Here is a 23,825-nt window from a genome sequence, read left to right on the forward strand (position 1 = left end):
GAAGCAAATCATATCATGTAAAAACTGACAAAACTACAGAGAGAATCTGATTAATTCACCATCATAGTTGAATATTTTAATACATATTTCTTAGTAACTTACAGATAAAATAGGCCAAAAAAATCAGAAAGAGAATCTGAAGAAACAAGCAACTTTGATTTTATAGACACATAGAAAATTATACACTAAAAATAGAAAAAGAAAAATAGAAGAAAATTATACACTACACCGGTAACAGATATTCCTTCTAAGCACACAAAACATTTATGAAAACTGATTATAAACATAGCCTTAAAGAAATCATAACATCGCTTCTCGGCCTTTTGGCTAAGATCAAGTGTAGTATCTGTTCTTATCAGTTTAATATCTGATACGTCCTCTATCCGAGGACACTAAAAAAAAAAAAAAAAAAGAAATCATAACAAATTTGTTTGACCATAGTGCAAGGAAATTAGAACTAATAAGAAAATGATACTAATAAAACAAAACCCACACTGTACTTTTGAAAATTAATGAGTGCCTTCCTAAATAAGGCATGAGTTAGATCACAGGATTTTAAAAATATTCAGAATGGAATACTGAAAATACTTAATATTATAATTAATGAAATACAGCCAAATTAGTACCTTTTCATAAAAGAAAAGAAGAAAGTCTCAATCAGTGAGCTAATTACTTACATTTTATATCTTAGGAAAAGAAGTGGGGGTGGGGATTAAAAGAAGGAATAATACATAGCAATAAAAAAGAGAACAAACTACTTACTATTCCTTCACAACAATCTGGATGTCTCTCATAGATATAATGTTGATTAAAAGCAACCAGGTGCAAAGGTTATGTACTGTATGGTTTTATTCCATGAAGTTCAAGAGCAGACAAAATGAATCAGTAGTGATAAAAATGACAGAAATTTTCTCTGAAGAGAATAACTGAAAAGGGGCACAAGGGAACTGAACTGTCTGAAATGTTCTGTCTCTTGACCTGGATGGTGGTTTCACAGAAATATTCGTTTGTAAAATGCATTTGACTGCATATTTTAGATTTGTGCACTTTATAGTATACATGCTATACCTCAACAGAAAGGCTTAAGAAAACAATGAAAAGTAATTTCGGATTGAGACATATACACTATTGCTACTATGGATAAAACAGATAACTAATGAGAACATGCTGCATAGCATAGGGAACTCAATCCACTGTGGTGACCTGAATGGAAAGAAGTCCAAAAGGGAGGGGATATATGTACCTGGACGGAGGAGCCTGGTAGGCTGCAGTCCATGGAGTTGCTAAGAGTCGGACACGACCGAGCGACTTCACTTTCACTTTTCACTTTCATGCACTGGAGAAGAAAATGGCAATCCACTCCAGTGTTCTTGCCTGGAGAATCCCAGGGACGGCGGAGCCTGGTGGGCTGCCGTCTATGGGGTCGCACAGAGTCGGACACGACTGAAGCGACTTAGCAGCAGCAGCAGCAGCATGTGTGCATGTATGGCTGATTCATTGTGCTGCACAGCAGAAACTAAAACAACATTGCAAAGCAACTATATTCCAATAAAAATTAATTAAAAAAATGAATCTAGAATAGAGACAGTAAAGCCACAAGTTTTCTAAATAGAAAATGAAATATACAAGCATTAAAGTAGATTGACCAAGAAAAATGAGAGAATAAAACAATTTTAAGATAAAAGAGTATACAACTTAGATGATGTATTTAAAAGAGAAAATGTGAACACTAAATATAACTTTTTAGCAATACACTTGAGAACATAGATGAAATTAATTTTTAGAAAAAGTAATGAGGAAATAGAAAATCTGAAGATTGTATAATTAGAGTTGTACTAAAAGTTCACTTTGGTCATACACTATTGCCAAATATTAAACAAACATTCAACCAAAGCCAAGGCAAAATTCAAATAAAATTATCACAGAACAAATTTCTGGAATATAGTAGTAAATCTAAAATTTATTTGAAATATTTGTTTCTGATAGCAATTATAGTGTCAAACTTTCATAATTGGCTAAAGAACAGTAATTTCTTTTTAGGGTCAGTTGCCATGTAGCCAAGCTATTATATAGTAGTGATACCAAATATGCTGTTTTTCCAACTGGCATATTTAAAAACATAACAAACTTCTTTATAGCTGGCTGAATATAACAGAGGAAAAAGTTTTTCATAAAATATTTTCTAGTAGTAAATTCACATGTGGAATTTAAAAATTGGATAAAATTTTTTTAAAGAACTTCTTATACTTTTAGCTACTAAAATTTGTAATGAATCCTTGACTATCATTTTACAGATATTTTCTTTTACATTTTTAGACTCCATAAAAACCCTAAGAATCATCTTAAATTACATCCAAGCCAAGTTTTATTAGCAAGAATAAAATTTCTCTAGCATATTATTTTCTTCATATTATTTGTTTATTTATATGTACACTCATGGATTAAAGTTTGTGTTATATTGAAGTTTTATTTTTCATACTATTTATAGCTGATAACATTTATATTCTATTTATAATCCATTTGTTGATGGGAATTATGACAAAATAAATAACTTTCAAAGTTTAGGATTAAAATATAATCCAATATCCACTGTTCCCCCTTATATTAATACTTAACTTTTTAAAAGCATAATTTGGATCAAAATAATCTTATTAAATTCATATAGTGGCTTTATTTTAATATATATTCAGTTCAGCCGCTCTGTCATGTCCGACTCTTTATGACCCCATGAATTGCAGTACACCAGGCCTCCCTGTCCATCACCAACTCCTGGAGTTCACTCAAACTCACATCCATCAAGTTGGTGGTGCGATCCAGCCATCTCATCCTCTGTTGTCCCCTTCTCCTCCTGCCCCCAATCCCTCCCAGCATCAGAGTCTTTTCCAATGAGTCAACTCTTCGCATGAGATGGCCAAAGTATTGGAGTTTCAGCTTTAGCATCAGTCCTCCCAAGGAACACCCAGGACTGATCTTTAGAATGGACTGGTTGGATCTCCTTGCAGTCCAAGGGACTCTCAAGAGTCTTCTCCCACACCACAGTTCAAAAGCATCAATTCTTCAGTGCTCAGCTTTCTTCACAGTCCAACTCTCACATCCATACATGACCACAGGAAAAACCATAGCCTTGACTAGACAGACCTCTGTTGGTAAAGTAATGTCTCTGCTTTTCAATACGCTATCTAGGTTGGTCATAACTTTCCTTCCAAGGAGTAAGCGTCTTTTAATTTCCTGGCTGCAATCACCATCTGCAGTGATTTGGGAGCCCCAGAAAATAAAGTCTGACACTGTTTCCACTATTTCCCCATCTATTTGCCATGAAGTGATGGGACCAGATGCCATAATCTTCATTTTCTGAATGTTGAGCTTTAAGCCAACTTTTTCACTCTCCTCTTTCACTTTCATCAAGAGGATTTTTGGTTCCTCTTCACTTTCTGCCATCAGGGTGGTGTCATCTGCATGTCTGAGGTTATTGATATTTCTCCCGGCAATCTTGATTCCAACTTGTGCTTCTTCCAGCCCAGCGTTTCTCATGATGTACTCTGCATATAAGTTAAATAAGCAGGGTAACAATATACAGCCTTGACATACTCCTTTTCCTATTTGGAACCAGTCTGTTGTTCCATGTCCAGTTCTAACTGTTGCTTCCTGAACTGCATACAGGTTTCTCAAGAGGCAGGTCAGGTGGTCTGGTATTCCCATCTCTTTCAGAATTTTCCACAATTTATTGTGATCCACACAGTCAAAAGCTTTGGAATAGTCAATAAAGCAGAAGTAGATGTTTTTCTGGAACTCTCTTGCTTTTTCGATGATCCAGCGGATGTTGGCAATTTGATCTCTGGTTCCTCTGCCTTTTCTAAAACCAGCTTGAACATCTAGAAGTTCACGGTTCATGTATTGCTGAAGCCTGCCTTAGAGAATTTTGAGCATTACTTTACTAGCATGTGAGATGAGTGCAACTGTGCAGTAGTTTGAGCACTCTTTGGCATTGCCTTTCTTTTGGATTGGAATGAAAACTGACCTTTTCTAGTCCTGTGGCCACTGCTGAGTTTTCCAAATTTGCTGGCATATTGAGTGTAGCACTTTCACAGCATCATCTCTCAGGATTTGAAATAGCTCAACTAGAATTCCATCACCTCCACTAGCTTTGTTCATAGAGATGCTTTCTAAGGCCTACTTGACTTCACATTCCAGGATGTCTGGCTCTAGGTCAGTGATCACACCAACGTGATTATCTTGGTCATGAAGATCTTTTTTGTACAGTTCTTCTGTGTATTCTTGCCACCTCTTCTTAACATCTTCTGCTTCTCTTAGGTCCATACCATTTATGTCCTTTATCGAGCCCATCTTTGCATGAAATGTTTCCTTGGTATCTCTAATTTTCTTGAAGAGATCTGTAGTCTTTCCCATTCTGTTGTTTTCCTCTATTTCTTTTCATTGATCGCTGAGGAAGGCTTTCTTATCTCTTCTTGCTATTCTTTGGAACTCTGCATTCAGATGCTTATATCTTTCCTTTCTCCTTTGCTTTTCACTTCTCTTCTTTTCACAGCTATTTGTAAGGCCTCCTCAGACAGCCATTTTGCTTTTTTGCATTTCTTTTCCATGGGGATGGTCTTGATCTCTGTCTTCTGTACAATGTCACAAACCTCATTCCATAGTTCATCAGGCACTCTATCTATCAGATCTAGTCCCTTAAATCTATTTCTCACTTCCACTGTATAATAATAAGGGATTTGATTTAGGTCATACCTGAATGGTCTAGTGGTTTTCCCTACTTTCTTCAATTTAAGTCTGAATTTGATAATAAGCAGTTCATGATCTGAGCCACAGTCAGCTCCCAGTCTTGTTTTTGCTGACTGTATAGAGCTTCTCCATCTTTGGCTGCAAAGAATATAATCAATCTGATTTCGGTATTGACCATCTGGTGATGTCCATGTATAGAGTCTTTGCCGAGGACCAGCCCCGGCTGATCCAGGGTATTCGAAGGGGAGACAGCGTCGGCGACCTATTCAAATGGTAATTAGAGATATAAAGAGTAATAGAATGAGGATAGCTCAGTAGGAAAATTCAGTGGAGAAAAGAGGCTGAGTAGCTTGGTTTACGCGGAAAATCAATATAACCCATGACACCAGGTTAGCTCTGACCACGGAGGCCGCAGGCGCCCTCTCAAATAGCGGAAGGTGCCCCACCTTAGACACCTTCTCGAGTGGGTCTTAGAAGCCCAGACAAATAAGTGGTCGCAGAGGATATCCACGCTCCAGATGGAGACTTCAGCCGGAAGTTAAAGGAAAGAATGACATGGGGAGACCAAGCATTGGTGAGCAAGGCCCATAGCTTTATTTTTAACAGGGGCTTTTATACCCTAAGTTACACATAGAGGATAATAGGGGATGCAAAGTCAGCAGTTTTTGATCCTTATCAAAAACCAGGGTTTCTTTCCTGCAAATTTATCGTATACAAATGGTTTAGGTGATTTACATCATCTTCTGGCCAGAAGGCCTACTAACATTTTATGACTCTTGACAAGGACTTATCAACAAAGACTTACTTTCTCTAAGAGTAATTATTTTAAGGTTTGGCGCCATCTTCCAAAGATAAAATTGCATTCCTATAGGGTGGATGTGTAATGGGTTTACAACAAAGGAAAGAATTTATTACCTTAAGGGTCTAAAGTTACTAACACCAAGGCCACTACTTATTTTTTCTACATACCCACTATTAATTAATACACATTCAAGGATACAATTCAGGGGATGTGAAAACTTGGCAACAAGCATTGACTCATCAATGAAATCCTTTACTAGTCTTATTCTGACAGTTTCTAAGTCTCTGAGAGGCTCTAAGCTATTTGAATATCTTAAGCTTCCCATGCCTCTCGAGGCTGGGAGACTGTAAACAATCGTATGCATAGCTGCAGGAGTCCGGGTAAACTTGTCAGGCGAGTTAGAGAGCCATCTGAGGGGTTTGGATTTAAACACTCCAAATTGCCCAGGAACTTTATTAATTGGAGCTGTAAGTTAACTCTTTGACAGAGAGAGCGAGATGGTGGTAGGGGACAGCCCCCAGTAAAGTCAGAGGTGAGAGCACAAAGCAATAAAGTAGGCAGACTCTGGTTTTTTGGGGGAAGATACTCGAGAATATCCGGGGAGACTCCCGAGGCTCGATCCCGCCTTTGCGTATGCCGAGCCTCCTTCCTCATGACCTTTGTCACGAGCGGAATGTCTCTCGCCAGCTCCTGGCAAGTCTTCTCTTGTGTTGTTGGAAGAAGGTGTTTGCTATGATCAGTGTGTTCTCTTGGCAAAACTCTATTAGCCTTTGCCTGCTTCATTCCATATTCCAAGGCCAAATTTACCTGTTACTTTTACTTTTATAATTTATTGTTACAAGGTGTTTCTTGACTTCCTACTTTTGCATTCCAGTCCCCTATAATGAAAAGGACATCTTTTGGGGGTGTTAGTTCTAAAAGGTCTTGTAGGTCTTCATAGAACTGTTCAACTTCAGCTTCTTTAGCATTACTGGTTGGGGCATAGACTTGGATTACTGTGATATTGAATGGTTTGCCTTGGAAACGAACAAAGATCATTCTATCATTTTTGAGATTGCATCCAAGTACTGCATTCCGGACTCTTTTGTTGACCATGATGGCTACTCCATTTCTTCTAAGGGATTCCTGCCCATAGTAGTAGATATAATGGTCATCTGAGTTAAATTCACCTATTCCAGTCCATTTTAGTTCGCTGATTCCTAGAATGTCGATGTTCACTCTTGCCACCTCCTGTTTGACCACTTCCAATTTGCCTTGATTCATGGACCTGACATTCCAGCTTCCTATGCAATATTGCTCTTTACAGCATCGGACCTTGCTTCTATCACCAGTCACACCCACAACTTGGTATTGCTTTGGCACCATCCCTTCATTCTTTCTGGAGTTATTTCTCCACTGATCTCCAGTAGCATATTGGAGATGTTAGTTCTTAACTATTTGAATGTTTATATTGATGGCGAATGCTAGGTTGGGTCCAAAAGTTGTTTTAGCATTCATCATTAATATAAATATTCAAATAGATATAAACATGTAAGAGGAAAAAATAGCTAATATATAAGGAAGAAATATATATTTCTAGAATGCTTATCTACATGAAGATTTGTACTTTAATAGAAAATTGAATATCAACTTGTTTGTATTGAGACAGTTTTTCCTCAATAGATGCATGGAAATGGTGCCTGACCACATGATCATTGATCATGAATAAATTCTAGTTTGCACATTTCTTATCAAAGTAGTATTTGTCTTCTGAGGTTTTTGAGACAGTTTTTCCTCAATAGATGCATGGAAATGGTGCCTGACCACATGATCATTGATCATGCATAAATTCTAGTTTGCACATTTCTTATCAAAGTAGTATTTGTCTTCTGAGGTTTCCAGAGGTTGAGGAAGAAGCTAAATAGTGACTTTTAACCAAATATTAAGACTGAGGTCAAATTTAGCATATATGTAAATACTAGTAAAACAAAAATAAATAACAACAAAAAACCCTCCCAAAAAAGAAAACACTAGTCTCAGATTTTTCTAAGTCTATCTAGTAATGAAGGAACAAATAATTCTAAAGTTACACACACAATTAAGGAATACAGAAAAAGAAGAAAACTTCCACCATATTTTATGAAACTAGAACCAATGATGCAGAAAATAAAGAAGTATAAAAGATATAAGTATTGGAAAAGAAGAAAATGTATATTATTGACAAATAATTTGATTGTCAACACTCTCCCAAAGGAATCAATAGGTAATTTGTTAAAATTAAAATTTATATTAACAAATTTCTTAGATATCACATCAATTTCATTTCTGTTTACAAAATGCAAAAATTAATTCATAAAATAGCAAGTATTTATAAAAGATAAAAAATAAAAGGATAAATATTTTTAAAATGTGCAAACCCATTATGGAAAAAATATAAATTTTACTGTAAGAAGTTCTAAAAATAGAGATATATTATAAAATTATATCACTTAATATTGGAAAAATGTTAATTTTCCCCAAATTAATCTATGGATTCAAGTTGATCCAATCAAAATGCCAATAGGGTGTGTGTGTGTGGAAGAGGAGAGAGAGAATGAGTCTGGGAAATACTTGAAAACTGATCTAAAATTTATGAGGACGCATAAAGGGACAAAAATAACACATTGTTCCTGAAGATGATGACTGTTAGGGCAATTGTCTTAGCATACATCCAACCTTAAAATAATACTGTACTATTTCAGACAATGTGGCACTTTTTAAGGGATATAGCAATTAAACAGAACAAAAAATCTTGAAATAGAGTAGAGCTATGAATATTTGATTTATGGCAGAGTTGGTATTGTAGGTAAATATGAGATACATACATTTTTCAATAAATAACTTGAGAGACACCTCGTTATACAAATGAAAAGAAATTTGGTTCTTATGTCATTCCATAACTAAAAATCAACTCCAGGTGAATTAAAGCTTAAATTATGAATGCAAAATTGATGAAAATTTTAGGAAACAATAAGAGAATGTTTTTCTATCCTCAAGGTAGGGATGTACATTTTGAGCAAGATACAAGAAGTGTTCAAGGCAAGGAAAAAGTGATATTTTCAACAACATGAAAATTAAAACCTTCTAGTTCATCAAATTATACTAAAAAGTGAGTAGACTTGGAGGAAATACTTGTATTAATAGCACAAAACAATCAAATGATTCAGATCTAGAACTCTAGTGAATCACTAAGAAAAAAGGCAATCCAAAAAAGGCAAAAGATTTTGACAGGCACTTCCCTAAAAAGGAAAGTAAAAAAGCCAACATGCTTTAAAAAGATAAATTCATAAATAACTAGCAAATATTGTTTCTGATGTGATTGAGGAAAAATTTCTATACACTGCTGGTGGGAGTAAAAATGGGTACCAGCAATTTTATCGGAGAACACAATGGCACCCCACTGCAGTACTCTTGCCTGGAAAATCCCATGGATGGAGGAACCTGGTAGGCTGCAGTCCATGGGGTCGCTGAGTCAGACACGACTGAGCAACTTCACTTTCACTTTTCACTTTCATACACTGGAGAAGGAAATGGCAACCCACTCCAGTCTTCTTGCCTGGAGAATCCCAGGGACAGGGGAGCCTGGTGGACTGCCGTCTATGGGGTTGCACAGAGTTGGACACAACCAAAGCGACTCAGCAGCAGCAGCAGCAATTTTATAATAAAAAGCACTTTGGCATATATACTGGAATTGAAAACCACTCTCACCTGTGACTTAAAAATTCTATTCCTAGATAAAGGAATATATAGAGAATATAGATATAGGAATATAGAGAAACTTCTGTATGTGAAGAAACATTCATATAATTCATATTCTTTTATAGTAGGAAAATAAAGCCTAGAAATGACTCAAATGCTATATCATATTTAATGCAATAGAATACTATACAGCAGTGAAGCTATGGGAAACAAGATAAATAATTCAGCAGGATAGTATTGAATGACAGTAAATCACAAAATATGACTGATAAAGATATACATTGTACAATGTGTGTTTACATTATCCTAAGTTCAAAAATACACGACAATAAATAATACCTTGTTTAGGTTGTAATATGTGTGGTAAAAAAAATCACAGAAAATGCTTACATTAACCCAAAAAGAAAGGAATAGTCATTATTTCATGGTTGAGAGGATTTTGAATAGGGGTGGAACACCAAGGGACATTCAAAGGACACACAAAAGCCTTGAAAGAACATTCCATATCTAACTGCTCAAAACACAGATGCAAGAAACAATGACAAAGTTGAATTCATAATATTAAAAGCTATGTTCATGTCAAAATTACTATAAACAAAGACACTAAAAATAAAAATATTCGTAATATATCTTATAGGTAAAGGATTGATCTCTAGTATTTTAAGAAATCTTTAAAATAGAAGAAAATAGAACTAAAAACCTTAATAGACCAATTTGCCAAAGATATAAACAAGACAATATTTTGAAAGCTACTAAAATAGTTCTTCAATATATGAAAAGATATACAAACACCCTCACAAGAGAAAGTAAATTAAAATCACAAGGAAACAATCAGATTAGCAAAAATTTCAAAGTATGAAAATACACTCTTTTAGAGAAAGGCTGTGGAGAAACAGGCACTCATAATTTGCTAGTGAAAAAATCAAGTTTTCTTATAGAAGATTTGGCAATATCTACCAAAACTATTTGGGCTTCCCTCGTAGCTCAGTTGGTGAGGAATCTGCCTGCAATGCAGGAGACCCAGGTTCAATTCCTGGGTTGGGAAGATCTCCTGGAGAAGAAACTGGCAACCCACTCCAATATTCTTGCCTGGAGAATCCCAAGGAAAGGGATTCTGGCAGGCTACAGTCCATGGGTTCGCAAGAGTTGGACACGATTTAGCAACTAAACCAGCACCACTACCACCAAAACTATTTACCTTTAATCTACTAGTGCCATTTCTGGGATTCAGCCTAAAGATACATTGCTAAACACACACACACACACACAAACTTGCATGGACAAAGCTCTTTATTGAGCATTATTTGTAATTTCAAAGGACTATAAACAATGCGATTGCCTATATATAGGATAGTTGTTGAATAAACATGATTGTATTTTGTTTCTCGAGAGTATTATGCAACTGTGTAAAAGAATGAGAAATACCTGTATTATTTTATAATGCTATGATAAGAAAAAACATAAAGGAAAGATATATGTAAGAAAAAAAGGTGGAATAAGAAAATATGCCTATGTCTGCTCATATATGCAAAATTGAGGGGTGAATTAAAAACTACAGATACAGATGACCGACATGAGATGGATGGAATGGGCAGATATTTCTCTGAGTATACATTTTTGCATAGTTCTCATTTTTGGAATCATGTTACAAATATAACTAACAAAAATGTATATAACCTGAAAGGATAAGGGAGAAATCTCCAAAATGAGAAATAAACAGAACCAAATGGACCAAACTCAATCTCAGGTTAATAGCATAACTACAGTGAGGGGAGTGGGGGACATGAGTATTTCTGCAATAGTATTTGGGCTACATGTCCTCAAGCTAAAGACAAAAGAATTATAAACAAATGTTAAACCCTCTTGGTAATCTTCTTTTCTCCTACAGAGTTATGAATAAGCAATTTTGAAATTACTTTCTATGTAATCTAGGATTTAGTAACATAGGTAAATATACTGTGGACAATGAAAGACAGATAGCTCATTGTCCAAAGGAAAACAAATATGGAAAGGGGAGAAGCTAGGATAAACCCAGCAGAATTGGGCTGAGATTAGAGTTATCTGAATGAACCCATGACTACATGTGTGTATACATATAATACACAATGAACTACATATTTGTGCATATACACTGAATTATGTATGTCCATATATATCCTTGGGGCTTCCCTGGTGGCTCAGATGGTAAAAAATCAGCCTGCAATGCAGGAGACTCAGGCTCAATTCCTGGGTTGGGAAGATCCCCTGGAGAAGGGAATGGTGATCCACTCCAGTATCCTTGCCTAGAGAATTCCATGGACAGAGGAGCCTGGCAGGCTATAGTCCATGGGGTCACAAAGAGTCGGACACAACTGTGCGGCTACATTTTCACATATGTGTATCCATACATATCTATTTCTCTATCAATCTACATATGTGCCTATCTACTATATATAGATTGATAGAGAAATAGATGCGTGTTTATGGGTTTGCACACACATAAGGAGAGAAAGGGCTGTGTGGGTGGATATGTGATATACATATGTATACACACATATATTTCCTAGTTCTGTTCACCAAGAGTACTAGTAGTAACTGGAAGCAAAAAGCATGCCTTGTGGTCAGAGCTTTGTTTCTAAGTACCATTCTCTTCACTAAAGAAAAGAGGCTGTCTTTGAGGAATGGCTGATTTCAGGGCTGAGGAAGTACAAACACGTGAAAAGATGCTCAACATCACTCATTATCAGAGAAATGCAAATCAAAACCACTATGAGGTACCATTTCACACCAGTCAGAATGGCTGCGATCCAAAAGTCTACAAATAATAAATGCTGGAGAGGGTGTGGAGAAAAGGGAACCCTCTTACACTGTTGGTGGGAATGCAAACTAGTACAGCCACTATGGAGAACAGTGTGGAGATTCCTTAAAAAACTGGAAATAGAACTGCCTTATGATCCAGCAATCCCACTGCTGGGCATACACACTGAGGAAACCAGAAGGGAAAGAGACATGTGTACCCCAATGTTCATCACAGCACTGTTTATAATAGCCAGGACATGGAAGCAACCTAGATGTCCATCAGCAGATGAATGGATAAGAAAGCTATGGTACATATACACAATGGAGTATTACTCAGCCATTAAAAAGAATACATTTGAATCAGTTCTAATGAGGTGGATGAAACTGGAGCCTATTATACAGAGTGAAGTAAGCCAGAAGGAAAAACACCAATACAGTATACTAACGCATATATATGGAATTTAGAAAGATGGTAACAATAACCCTGTATATGAGACAGCAAAAGAGACTGATGTATAGAACAGTCTTATGGACTCTGTGGGAGAGGGAGAGGGTGGGAAGATTTGGGAGAATGGCATTGAAACATGTATAATATCATGTATGAAACGAGTTGCCAGTCCAGGTTCGATGCACGATACTGGATGCTTGGGGCTAGTGCACTGGGATGACCCAGAGGGATGGTATGGGGAGGGAGGAGGGAGGAGGGTTCAGGATGGGGAACACATGTATACCTGTGGTGGATTCATTTTGATATTTGGCAAAACTAATACAATTATGTAAAGTTTAAAAATAAAATAAAATTAAAAAAAAAAAAACAAATGAACTTAAAATGTCTCATTGTGGCAGAGAAAAAGGAAGTTCTCAAAAATGATGGAGACACATCTGAAAAGCCTATATGATTACAGTTAGGTGCATTGAGTCTCCAGCATTTTTAAAATGGTTTAGCTATAAAAATGTCAGATTTTGAAGTATTATAAATCCAGAATATCCCCTTTGTATCTCCTTCCTTCCCTTACCAATGGGGCCTTGCCATGGATTTAAAACTGACAGGAGCCAGAACTGAACTGATGCAATGAATCTGGTACAAAGAATTTTGTTACAAAAAATGAAAACTAGAATTATGATTTAACATTGAGAACTGGAGCTGATCTAGGAAATTATCCTTCTTAACTGTTACATAAACTACTGGTGCCTCAGCATCAGCTGGGGACTGGCCAGTTTTGGTAGAGAACCATCCTCCCAATTCCAGTACTCTCCTCTGATTACACTAAAGCCCACTGCCCATCCCATTATGAACCCTACAATTTTACAGGACATGAAATAAAGTTACTACGTTTGTCTAACTTCATATCACTAGATCACATCAGAGCCATAATCATAAGAAAAACCTATTAAAACTGAAATAGAATTGCCTTTCTCACTTGGGGCCATTACTATAAGGCTTCCTTGATCATCACTTTACCAACACTGCTTATTCTGTTTTGTCATTTATGTCCAAATAGAAGCCACCAAGAGTGAACAGAGCTGATAGAGAAAGGAATTTGGAGATGATGTGTCTTGGACACACAAGTAATTTATTCTTACACATAAAGTTGTAACATAATAAGTGGAATCATGAATTCTCAAATCAGGAAACCCTGGGTTCCATATCACTTTCACATTTACATTTGTGTGACCTCAAGGGAGTTACCTGACTTGAAAGAAACTTGAAAGCCTGAAAAGATCTTTAATGACTCCACTCCTCACCCGCCCAAGTCATAAAGTGGCTACTCTATCAGGTGCTTAGAAAAAGCTTATTTTTTCTCTTGCTGCTGCTGCTGCTGCTGCCACTAAGTCGCTTCAGTTGTGTCCAACTCTGTGTGACCCCATAGACGGCAGCCCACCAGGCTCCCCCGTCCCTGGGATTCTCCAGGCAAGAGTACTGGCGTGGGTTGCCATTTCCTTCTACAATGCATGAATGTGACAAGTGAAAGTGAAGTCGCTCAGTCGTGTCCGACTCTTCGCGACCCCATGGACTGCAGCCTACCAGGCTCCTCCGTCCATGGGATTTTCCAGGTAAGAGTACTGGTGTGGGTTGCCATTGCCTTCTCCAATTTTTTCTTTTAATTCTCCCTTTATGCTCACTCACTCAGTTGTGTCTGACTCTTTGAGGTCCCAAGGCCTGTAGCCTGCCAGGCTCCTCTATCCCTGGAATTTTCCAGGCAAGAACACTAAAGTGGGTTGCCATTTCCTTCTCCAGGGATCTTCCTAACCCAGGGACCGAACTCATGTCTCCTACATTTCCTGCACGGACAGGCAGATTCTCCACCACTGAGCCACCTAGGAAGCCCCGGGGAACCTCCCTTTACCTCTGAGCAACAGTCTTGTATAAATAAATCTTAGCTTTGGATGCAGCTTTTTGAAGGCAGTTTAAAGCATCAAAAACATAGCAGAAGATTTAAAACACTGAACCTCTTCCCCTACATTTCAAGAGTTACTGTTTTGTCTCCATGTCTCTTCCCATTTCCCTAAACTAGAATCTTTTTGCCATTTGGGATTCGATAAATTTGTGAATATATCCAAAATATTTTCCTTAGATGTTGTAAAATAGACTATGTTCCTTAAATATCAACTAGAAAGGGAGCTATTACATTGTACAGGCACCTCGATTTGTGTTTCTCTAAAAATTAAGAAATTCTAATTTATCTGAAATTTCTTTATTCATACAGCTGGTTACTATGTGGTAGGGAGCACCAGTTAAAAAAACAAATAAAACAATCACTTAGGGTCAGAATCCCAAATTGTTTATTACAGAAATTTCAGGAAAGAAACATTTACACAAAGACAATGCTACCTTAGTTCTCCTTATGGTAATAAGATTATTCTCCTCAGCCAAGCTAATAAGTTAATACCATCAATATTTCCCCAGCTCACCCTTAGATTAAGTATCTTTATCTTCCAATTAACCTGCAATTATGTGTCTTAATATCTGACATTCTCTTGGATTTTGGTTAATCCATACAATGCCAATATTTAAAGATAGGGTCCCCAGGTCAATCAGCTAGAAACCATTCCCAGAAGTTGATGCTAATCAAATTTGTTCATGCAATTCAGTGACTGTATTGCCATGATAAGTTTTAGAACAGATGTTTGACACTAAAGAAAGCTCTTTAGAGTAGAATTTAAATCCCTTTTCTGTGATAATGACAAAGGTTATTAAAATACACTTTTTTTGGCGACCTAATTAAGGCACTCGATCAAAAACAATCAAAATAGCAGCCTCCTTATAGCCTTCCTAAGAATGAGGTTTCTCAGCCCCTCAGTGTAACCCTGATGAAAGCACAGCATGAGAAATGGATGAAATTATGATCTAGGCTGAGAAATTAGCCTTAAGCACTTGTTAATAAAGGCAAATAGAATTTTACAAACCAACATATAAACTTTGTGAGGTTATTTTATTGCTTTCTGCACCAAGGTAGATTGATATAATTATCTCCCTTATAGTCTTATTTAATTCATTTTTTAAAATCTTGGTTGATGATAGGAGGTCTAAAAATTAGAACAGATTGAATCTGGCTATTCTTTTAGCTCTACGCAGTTTGATCCTCGATTAAGCATTTTTTCTCTTGAACGAAATACAAATATTCTACACCCCCTACACTCACAATTTTCTGCAATAAGAAATTATTATGCTGATTTTCCTATAGTATTCCTGTTTTGAGGTGAATAGTGGAGAGCGCACACACGCGCGCACACACACACACACACACACACACTCACTCACTCACTCTTTTTTCCTCAATGTCCAAAATTTAGCATTCTATTAAACTAGAAATTTCATATTTAAAGTAGGCATTGAAATATTAAGTGCAAAACACTTGAATTTGATTGCTTCTCTTACTTAGTTGAAAACTGGAAAACTAAGGAACATAGAATAAATAGTCTAAAAGAGTATCTTTCTGAAAAGCTAGTCTTTCCCCTAAAATGTTTTGAGTATGAGGCATTGATTAGATTTTTTTAATCTTAAAATTTTTTCAATCCATCCTCATATAAAAATTACAGGTGCCAGTAAACTTATCTCACATGCCATTATGATGAATTTCAAGTGTATTCTCATTTGTTCTCTGTAGTTGACATTTTGAATAAAACTATAAAAAATCTCAAATTTGAATATTGTATGGGTTAATCAGAAAGTTTTCCAGTACTGCTAGCATTTTTTGTTGTTGTTTTAATATGATATTGGTTTGGCCAAAAGGTTTGTCTGGTTTTTTTTTCTGAAGGATGGTATGGAAAAACCCAAACAAACTTTTTGATCAACCCAGTATATTCATAGAAAGCTAGACTCAAGAGTATATCACCATAAAATTATCATCAGGCTAATAAAGCTCCTTATAGCATTTACTAATCAAAACGAAGATATGGTCCCTTATAGACTAACCCTTCAGACAACATGTGAACTAAAGTTTCCCTGCATGGTTCATAATCTTTTCAACCAGGTATGAAATGCTATAATAAAAAATAAATAAATAAATTAGTGACAGTCTTCACTGTGACATCCCATGGTGAAAATGAAATTCAACTTTCACTAAAAAAGTCTCTTTACCCCTCCACTATCTCCTCTACAGATTCTAAACCAGAGCTATTTGACCAAAGCTGTCAGAACGTATGTGAAAGAGCTGCCCCAATAGCACATCTGTGAAAAGTTAAAATAGGCTGTATCAATTAAAGGCGCATAACCACAGGTCACCGTATTCTACTTCCAGGTAGAGTTAAAGCCAATCTTTCCTTTTAAGGATATTAATGATGCAAGTGTTCATCTGCACACCAAGCAAATTCGCTGTTGGCTTATATGTTTAATGAAAATTTCAGAATGAGGGTGAAATCTATATCATTAGTAAAAACAAATTCTATAAAACACAATCTTGTAAATGAGCTGTAGCTTTAAAAACATATACTATTGCCTATTCCAAAAAGGACCTTCCCAAGATCAGATGCCTATTAGAAACCAGAAATGTTAGACATCTGTTGCTGTGTTGCATGAATGCAAAGACAGAGATATATTAATACCATATGTGAAGGAATAGGATTCCAATATCCAGCTTTGCTGGTATTTCACAAAATAAGTTGCCTGGTTTATAGAATAAATAAAAATAAAAGATATATGTCTTAAAAAAAAAAAAAAGAAACCTCCTCTTAAAAATTAAGCAATACTTCTATCAAATAAAATGTGTCTTTATATAGGCAAAATATCGTAACAGGTTTTTACAAGTGGCTTCTTGAAGCAGAGCACAATTATAAGTACAATGTATATTCAAAGGCAAATGCATGAGAAAATCCTACTAGTAAAAAGTGACTCCTGAGTCAGACGCTTGGGGTGGGGGGTGATGAAGACCAAAGCTGAAAGTGGATGTCATTTTGTTTGTTATTATTCTGGCAGTTTCTGACCCTTCTTACGTTCAAGGGTGATCCAAATTTGCCTCACAGAGCACAGTTTACTCTGTGGTCCCCCTCATAGGTCAACAGATGGAGTACCATTAACAAGCTGTAGTATTGACTCTGCCTGAGACCTATCAGCTTGGATTGTGACTGAAAGTTCAGTGACTGGCAAACCAAAACAAAAAGTCTTCCAATGACCAAAAGAAAGCCCCAAGTTTTGAGGAACGGCATTCATTCTTCTGACAGAATAACTACATCACCAATTCTTTCACGACACAACAGGGAAAATATCAACCTTCTCATTTACAAGTTGCACTGGTGGCGGGGCTGGGGGGTGGGGGGTCACATTTAGTAATGAGAATTGGATCCTCTTAGGAGGAAAAAAAAAAAAAAAAAAGCAAAACATTTGAATTATCTTGGCAGTGGTCAAAATGAGGAAGTGGCTAAGGCACTATCCAATTTAGAAGAGCTCACTAACCTTGTAAAGCATTGATTAATCTAACTAATCTTATGTAATCACATTGCTTCTGAAGTAATAACTAAGCCTATCTTTAAGAAAGGAGAGGGTGGCTCCCTTAATCAGTTTATAGCAATAATTTCCCAACAGGAAAATAGTCTTAAGGGGTAAATATCTCAGGGAGTAGATGCAGTAACTAGATCTACAGTCAGTAGAAGCAAGAAGTCTATACTCATGAAATTAAGGCCAATATATTACTAAGGGACTCTTCTGGAAATGAGACAAAAGGAGGAATCACTGCCTTCTTAGGGTGTGTGCAATAAGGTCTCTGCAGGAAAAGAGAAGGTCTCATGAGAAAGCTTATGCCCTAAGGACTTTGAGACAATTCCATCTATTCCCAGGGACATGGAATATTTTCTACCATCATTGTGGAACTTATAGGAGAACATACTTGCAAAGAATCAGCAAAAGGATCACAGAAACAGTTTCATGCCAGTGCCCCAGGATCATAGTCATCAGGAGACGGGAAGTATGACTAAAGTCCTTTCAGTAGAAGTTCATACCAGGAAAGAATCATAAACTCTAATTATGCTCAATGTGACCAAGTATACATGGCAAGTAGCAAAGAGAGAAGTCAACCTGCTCTCCTTGATTAATTTCACAGAGCTTTTCTTGACATGTTACATGATGTACAACTCAGCTTTTCAGTACTTATGCTGAAGTAACAAACCTCTCAAATATCAGAGATTTATACCAACAAAACAGTGACTGCTTAGGTTAGATGTTGGCTGGAGATAGCTGACTATCTCTGCTCAGCAACTCTAGTGAGAGAGGTATCTTCTTTCTGGGTCTGTGCTGAAAGAGCCGTTTCTGTCAGAGGTAAGCCTTCTTATTGCAGTGGATTAACAAAACCATGTGGTGGCTCTTTAGATCTCTGCTTTCGTTTCATTGTCCAAGTAAGTCATATATGTCAACTACAAACTGGCACTTGTCAAGAGAATTGCCAGCAAGTGAACAACAGGGGCATTTGCCATCTGCCTGGATGGAGGTTGAACTTTGTGCTGCTGCAGGTGTTGACCTTCAAAACCTCCTGAGGGAGTTCAGGATGGAGTGAGGCACTCCGTGCTCCAGGGAATCTGGTGGGACCTGACTTTAGACAGATATTTTCAGGAACTGATATCATAATCAGAGAAGGCAATGGCACCCCACTCCAGTACTCTTGCCTGGAAAATCCCATGGACAGAGGAGCCTGGTAGGCTGCAGTCCATGGGGTTGCTAGTGTCGGACTCGACTGAGCGACTTCATTTTCACTTTTCACTTTCATGCATTGGAGAAGGAAATGGCAACCCACTCCAGCATTCTTGCCTGGAGAATCCCAGGGACAGGGAAGCCTGGTGGGCTGCCATCTATGGGGTCGCACAGTCGGACACAACTGAAGTGACTTAGCAGCAGCAGATATCATAATCCCAATCCTTGCTTCTCTTCATATCTAGAAAAGCACTAAATCCCTTCATGATGACATCAGCTCCTCATGGCTAGCAGAAAACCTTTTGTAAAATGAGAACTTAATTGTATTGAACTCCCCCTTCACCGAAATCTCATATATAATGACCTTCCCCCACTACCTCTGGAGCAGTCTCTTAGAAGTAACTGAGGCACTGTCTGCCGGGCTGCAGTCCTCATTTTGCCCCAAATAAAACTTAACTCACAACTGTCATGTCATGCATGTTATTTAGTCAACATACAGCTGCATCTTCACAGCAGGTAATAAGGATCACACAGCAATGGACAGGGATGAGTAATGCTTTCACAAGGAGGAGAGAGAGTATTGGGGAATGGCAACACAATCTTCCACAATGGGAACTTTGGGTGTGAACAAGAATCATCTTGACTTTAACAACTGGACACACAAATTTCAAAACAATCTATGGGGATAGAGATGGGCAAATAAACAACCAAGATATTAGGAACAACTTTTTAAAAAATACTTTAAAACGAAGAAAATAGCTTATGAATCTACAAGTAAGTTTTTCTTGATGTTAGATATTATGTCATTCAAAGGATACTTCTGAGAGTAAAGAAAGTTCAGGTAAACTCAGACGAGTTCCAGTCACCAAGAGAGACCAATGACTTAACCTAGTCAAGTTGAGTGATATAGACTCCACAGTCTACGCTAGGCTAATATTAAAGACTTAATTAGCTATAACCTAAATGGCTGTCTGGGGAGATCTTACAAATAGCTGTGAAAAGAAGAGAAGTGAAAAGCAAAGGAGAAAGGAAAGATGTAAGCATCTGAATGCAGAGTTCCAAAGAATAGCAAGAAGAGATAAGAAAGCCTTCCTCAGCGATCAATACAAAGAAATAGAGGAAAACAACAGAATGGGAAAGACTACAGATCTCTTCAAGAAAATTAGAGATACCAAGGGAACATTTCATGCTAAGATGGGCTCGATAAAAGATATAAATGGTATGGACCTAACAGAAGCAGAAGATATTAAGAAGAGGTGGCAAGAATACACAGAAGAACTGTACAAAAAATATCTTCATGACCAAGATAATCACGATGGTGTGCTCACTCACCTGGAGCCAGACATTCTGGAATGTGAAGTCAAGTGGGTCTTAGAAAGCATCACTACGAACAAAGCTAGTGGAGGTGGTGGAATTCCAGTTGAGCTATTTCAAATCCTGGAAGATGATGCTGTGAAAGTGCTGCACTCAATATGCCAGCAAATTTGGAAAACTCAGCAGTGGCCACAGGACTGGAAAAGGTCAGTTTTCATTCCAATCCCAAAGAAAGGCAATGCCAAAGAATGCTCAAACTACTGCACAATTGCACTCATCTCACACGCTAGTAAAGTAATGCTTAAAATTCTCCAAGGCAGGCTTCAGCAGTACGTGAACCGTGAACTTCCAGATGTTCAAGCTGGTTTTAGAAAAGGCAGAGGAATCAGAGATCAAATTGCCAACTACTGCTGGATCATCAAAAAAGCAAGAGAGTTTCAGAAAAACATCTATTTCTGCTTTATTGACTATGCCAAAGCCTTTGACTGTGTGGATCACAATAAACTGTGGAAAATTCTGAAAGAGATGGGAATACCAGACCACCTGACCTGCCTCTTAAGAAACCTATATGCAGGTCAGGAAGCAATAGCTAGAACTGGACATGGAACAACAGACTGGTTCCAAATAGGAAAAGGAGTACGTCAAGGCTGTATATTGTCACCCTGCTTATTTAACTTATATGCAGAGTACATCTTGAGAAACACTGGGCTGGATGAAGGACAAGCTGGAATCAAGATTGCCAGGAGAAATATCAATAACCTCAGATATGCAGATGACACCACCCTTATGGCAGAAAGTGAAGAGGAACTCAAAACCTCTTGATGAAAGTGAAAGAGGAGAGTGAAAAAGTTGGCTTAAACTCAACATTCAGAAGACAAAGATCATGGCATCTGGTCCCATCACTTCATGGGAAATAGATGGGGAAACAGTGGAAACAATGGCAGACTTTATTTATTTGGGCTCCAAAATCACTGCAGATGGTGACTGCAGCCATGAAATTAAAAGACGCTTACTCCTTGGAAGGAAAGTTATGACCAACCTAGATAGCATATTCAAAAGCAGAGACGTTACTTTGCCAACAAAGGTTCGTCTAGTCAAGGTTATGGTTTTTCCAGTAGTCACGTATGGATGTGAGAGTTGGACTGTGAAGAAGGCTGAGCGCCGAAGAATTGATGATTTTGAACTGTGGTTTTGGAGAAGACTCTTGAGAGTCCTTTGGACTGCAAGGCGATCCAATCAGTCCATTCTAAAGGAGATTAGTCCTGGGTGCTCTTTGGAAGGACTGATGCTAAAGCTGAAACTCCAATACTTTGGCCACCTCATGCGAAGAGTTGACTCATTGGAAAAGACTGATGCTGGGAGGGATTGGGGCAGGAGGAGAAGGGGACGACAGAGGATGCGTTAGCTGAATGGCATCACCGACTCAATGGACATGAGTTTGAGTGAACTCCAGGAGTTGGTGATGGACAGGGAGGAGGCCTGGTGTGCTGTGATTCATGGGGTCACAAAGAGTCAGACACGACTGAGCAACTGAACTGAACTGAACTGAATGAGTTGAAATATTAAATAAAAATATATCTTACTCTGCCTAAATTTCAGGTTAAAAAAAACAAATAATAAAATATGTTGAAGGAATTGGCATGTTGTCTTAGTTTATTAGAAATTCCCCTAAATTCCCTTCATCTACACTACACTAGATGGTGGTGACCTAGGTCTTGGGGGGAAAAAAAATAGAAATGAAATTCCCCAGTAACCATACGTATAATCTATATCACTTTAAAAGAGGAATTTAGATGAGGATCTGCTTCAGAAAATTTGAAGCCACTTTTTAGAAATTATTTTTAAGCATTAGTTTTAACAGTCAGAAAATGCAATAAGCTACTCTTCCCTCTGGGCTTCCCTGGTGGCTAAGTTGTAAAGAACCTGCCTGCCAATGCAGGAGCCACAGGAAAAGCGGGTTCAATCTCTGAGTCAGGATGATCCCCTGGGAAAGGAAATGGCAACCCAGTCCAGTATTCTTGCCTGGGAAATCTCATGGAGAGAGGGAGCCTGGTGGGCTACAGTTCTTGGGGTTCCAAGAGTTGGACATAACTTAGTGACTAAACAACAACAACTCTGTTCCCTGAACTTCTAGTTAATCTAATTTTATGTTCTTAAAGCCTAACAGAAATAGGTTAGCATATATTCATACAAGTGTGAAAGAATTTATTATTTACATCAGACATTTGGTCATTCATTATTAGAAAGCTCTTTAAGACCTACCAAATGTGATAGTCTGTTTCCTAATTTGTAAAAGGAAATTAGGTCTTGTAAGTACCAAATGAGATAATTATGCAAAGGTTTAGAACAGTACCTGACACCAAGAAAATACTTGATAAATATTGGTTATTTTAAAAATAATTTATCCATCCATTTAACAAACATTACAGCTGATTCTTACAGTCAACTGGGCCAGTTGTTGGCAGAGGCATGAACATAAATGAGTGAGCAGAAAACTTGAACTGAATGTAAGAGAACTTTCTGTTCTCCTTGAAATTATCTTTTCTAAAAGCTCCTTTCTCAATAACATTTCTTAATCTGGACAACTGATTATTTCTCAACCTTAAGCAAAATGTTTTAAGAAAAGGATTATTAGAAAATCCTGCTAAATAGATACAAGTAAAAACTAAACATTTTGTATAAAACCACTATAATTCCCTAGTGTCCTTTCTGGCAGATAACTGCTTCTAAACCCAATACTTTAAGAGTTGTTTATTTTCATTGAGAGAGAAAGTAATCGTAAGCAGTAAAAGGCAAATGCATTTAACTAAAATTTAAGAAGCACATTTTTTGTCTGAAGTGATTCATTCTTCTCTAAACTAGAATGAATCGATGGACTATGTTGACCACCTACCTACTTTTATCGGAGGCACAATAAGAGGATTTTAAGATGAATAAGGAAACATTCCTTCCTTCTGGAAGCTTAGAATCTAATCCAAGGGTCATTTTCCCATGTGCAAATTTCCAACTAGAGTAAAATTTAAATTACTTGCAATTCTCTGAACCTTTCATGTTCTCTTACAACCAGGGGTGTCCTGGTTAACTTGCTTTCTGAAAACAAATTAAAAACCTCTAGTTTGTAATGTTTGTCAATATCCATGATATATATACTCCCAGCTTGCTTTCAAACAATCAACAGTTGAACAAACAGCTCTTAAAGTTCCTGAATATTTCACAGTAACTCTTGTGAGGCTGCACAGCCCAGCTCAGCATCCTACTGCGCCCACCTCTATGCCTTCTTCACTAACATAGCTTAAACTCCCTCTTCCTTCCAGCCTGGATAATTTCTATACAAATGTTAAGCTCCTCCCTGTG

General features: G+C 37.3%; 1 pseudogene; it reads left to right on the forward strand.

The window, feature by feature from the left end:
* The first annotated feature begins 307 nt into the window (after window positions 1–307).
* LOC139185523 (U2 spliceosomal RNA) lies at window positions 308–421 on the forward strand (annotated as a pseudogene).
* Window positions 422–23,825: the final 23,404 nt, after the last annotated feature.

This window comes from Bos indicus, chromosome 10, assembly GCF_029378745.1.
Source record: "Bos indicus isolate NIAB-ARS_2022 breed Sahiwal x Tharparkar chromosome 10, NIAB-ARS_B.indTharparkar_mat_pri_1.0, whole genome shotgun sequence".
Lineage (NCBI taxonomy): Eukaryota > Metazoa > Chordata > Mammalia > Artiodactyla > Bovidae > Bos > Bos indicus.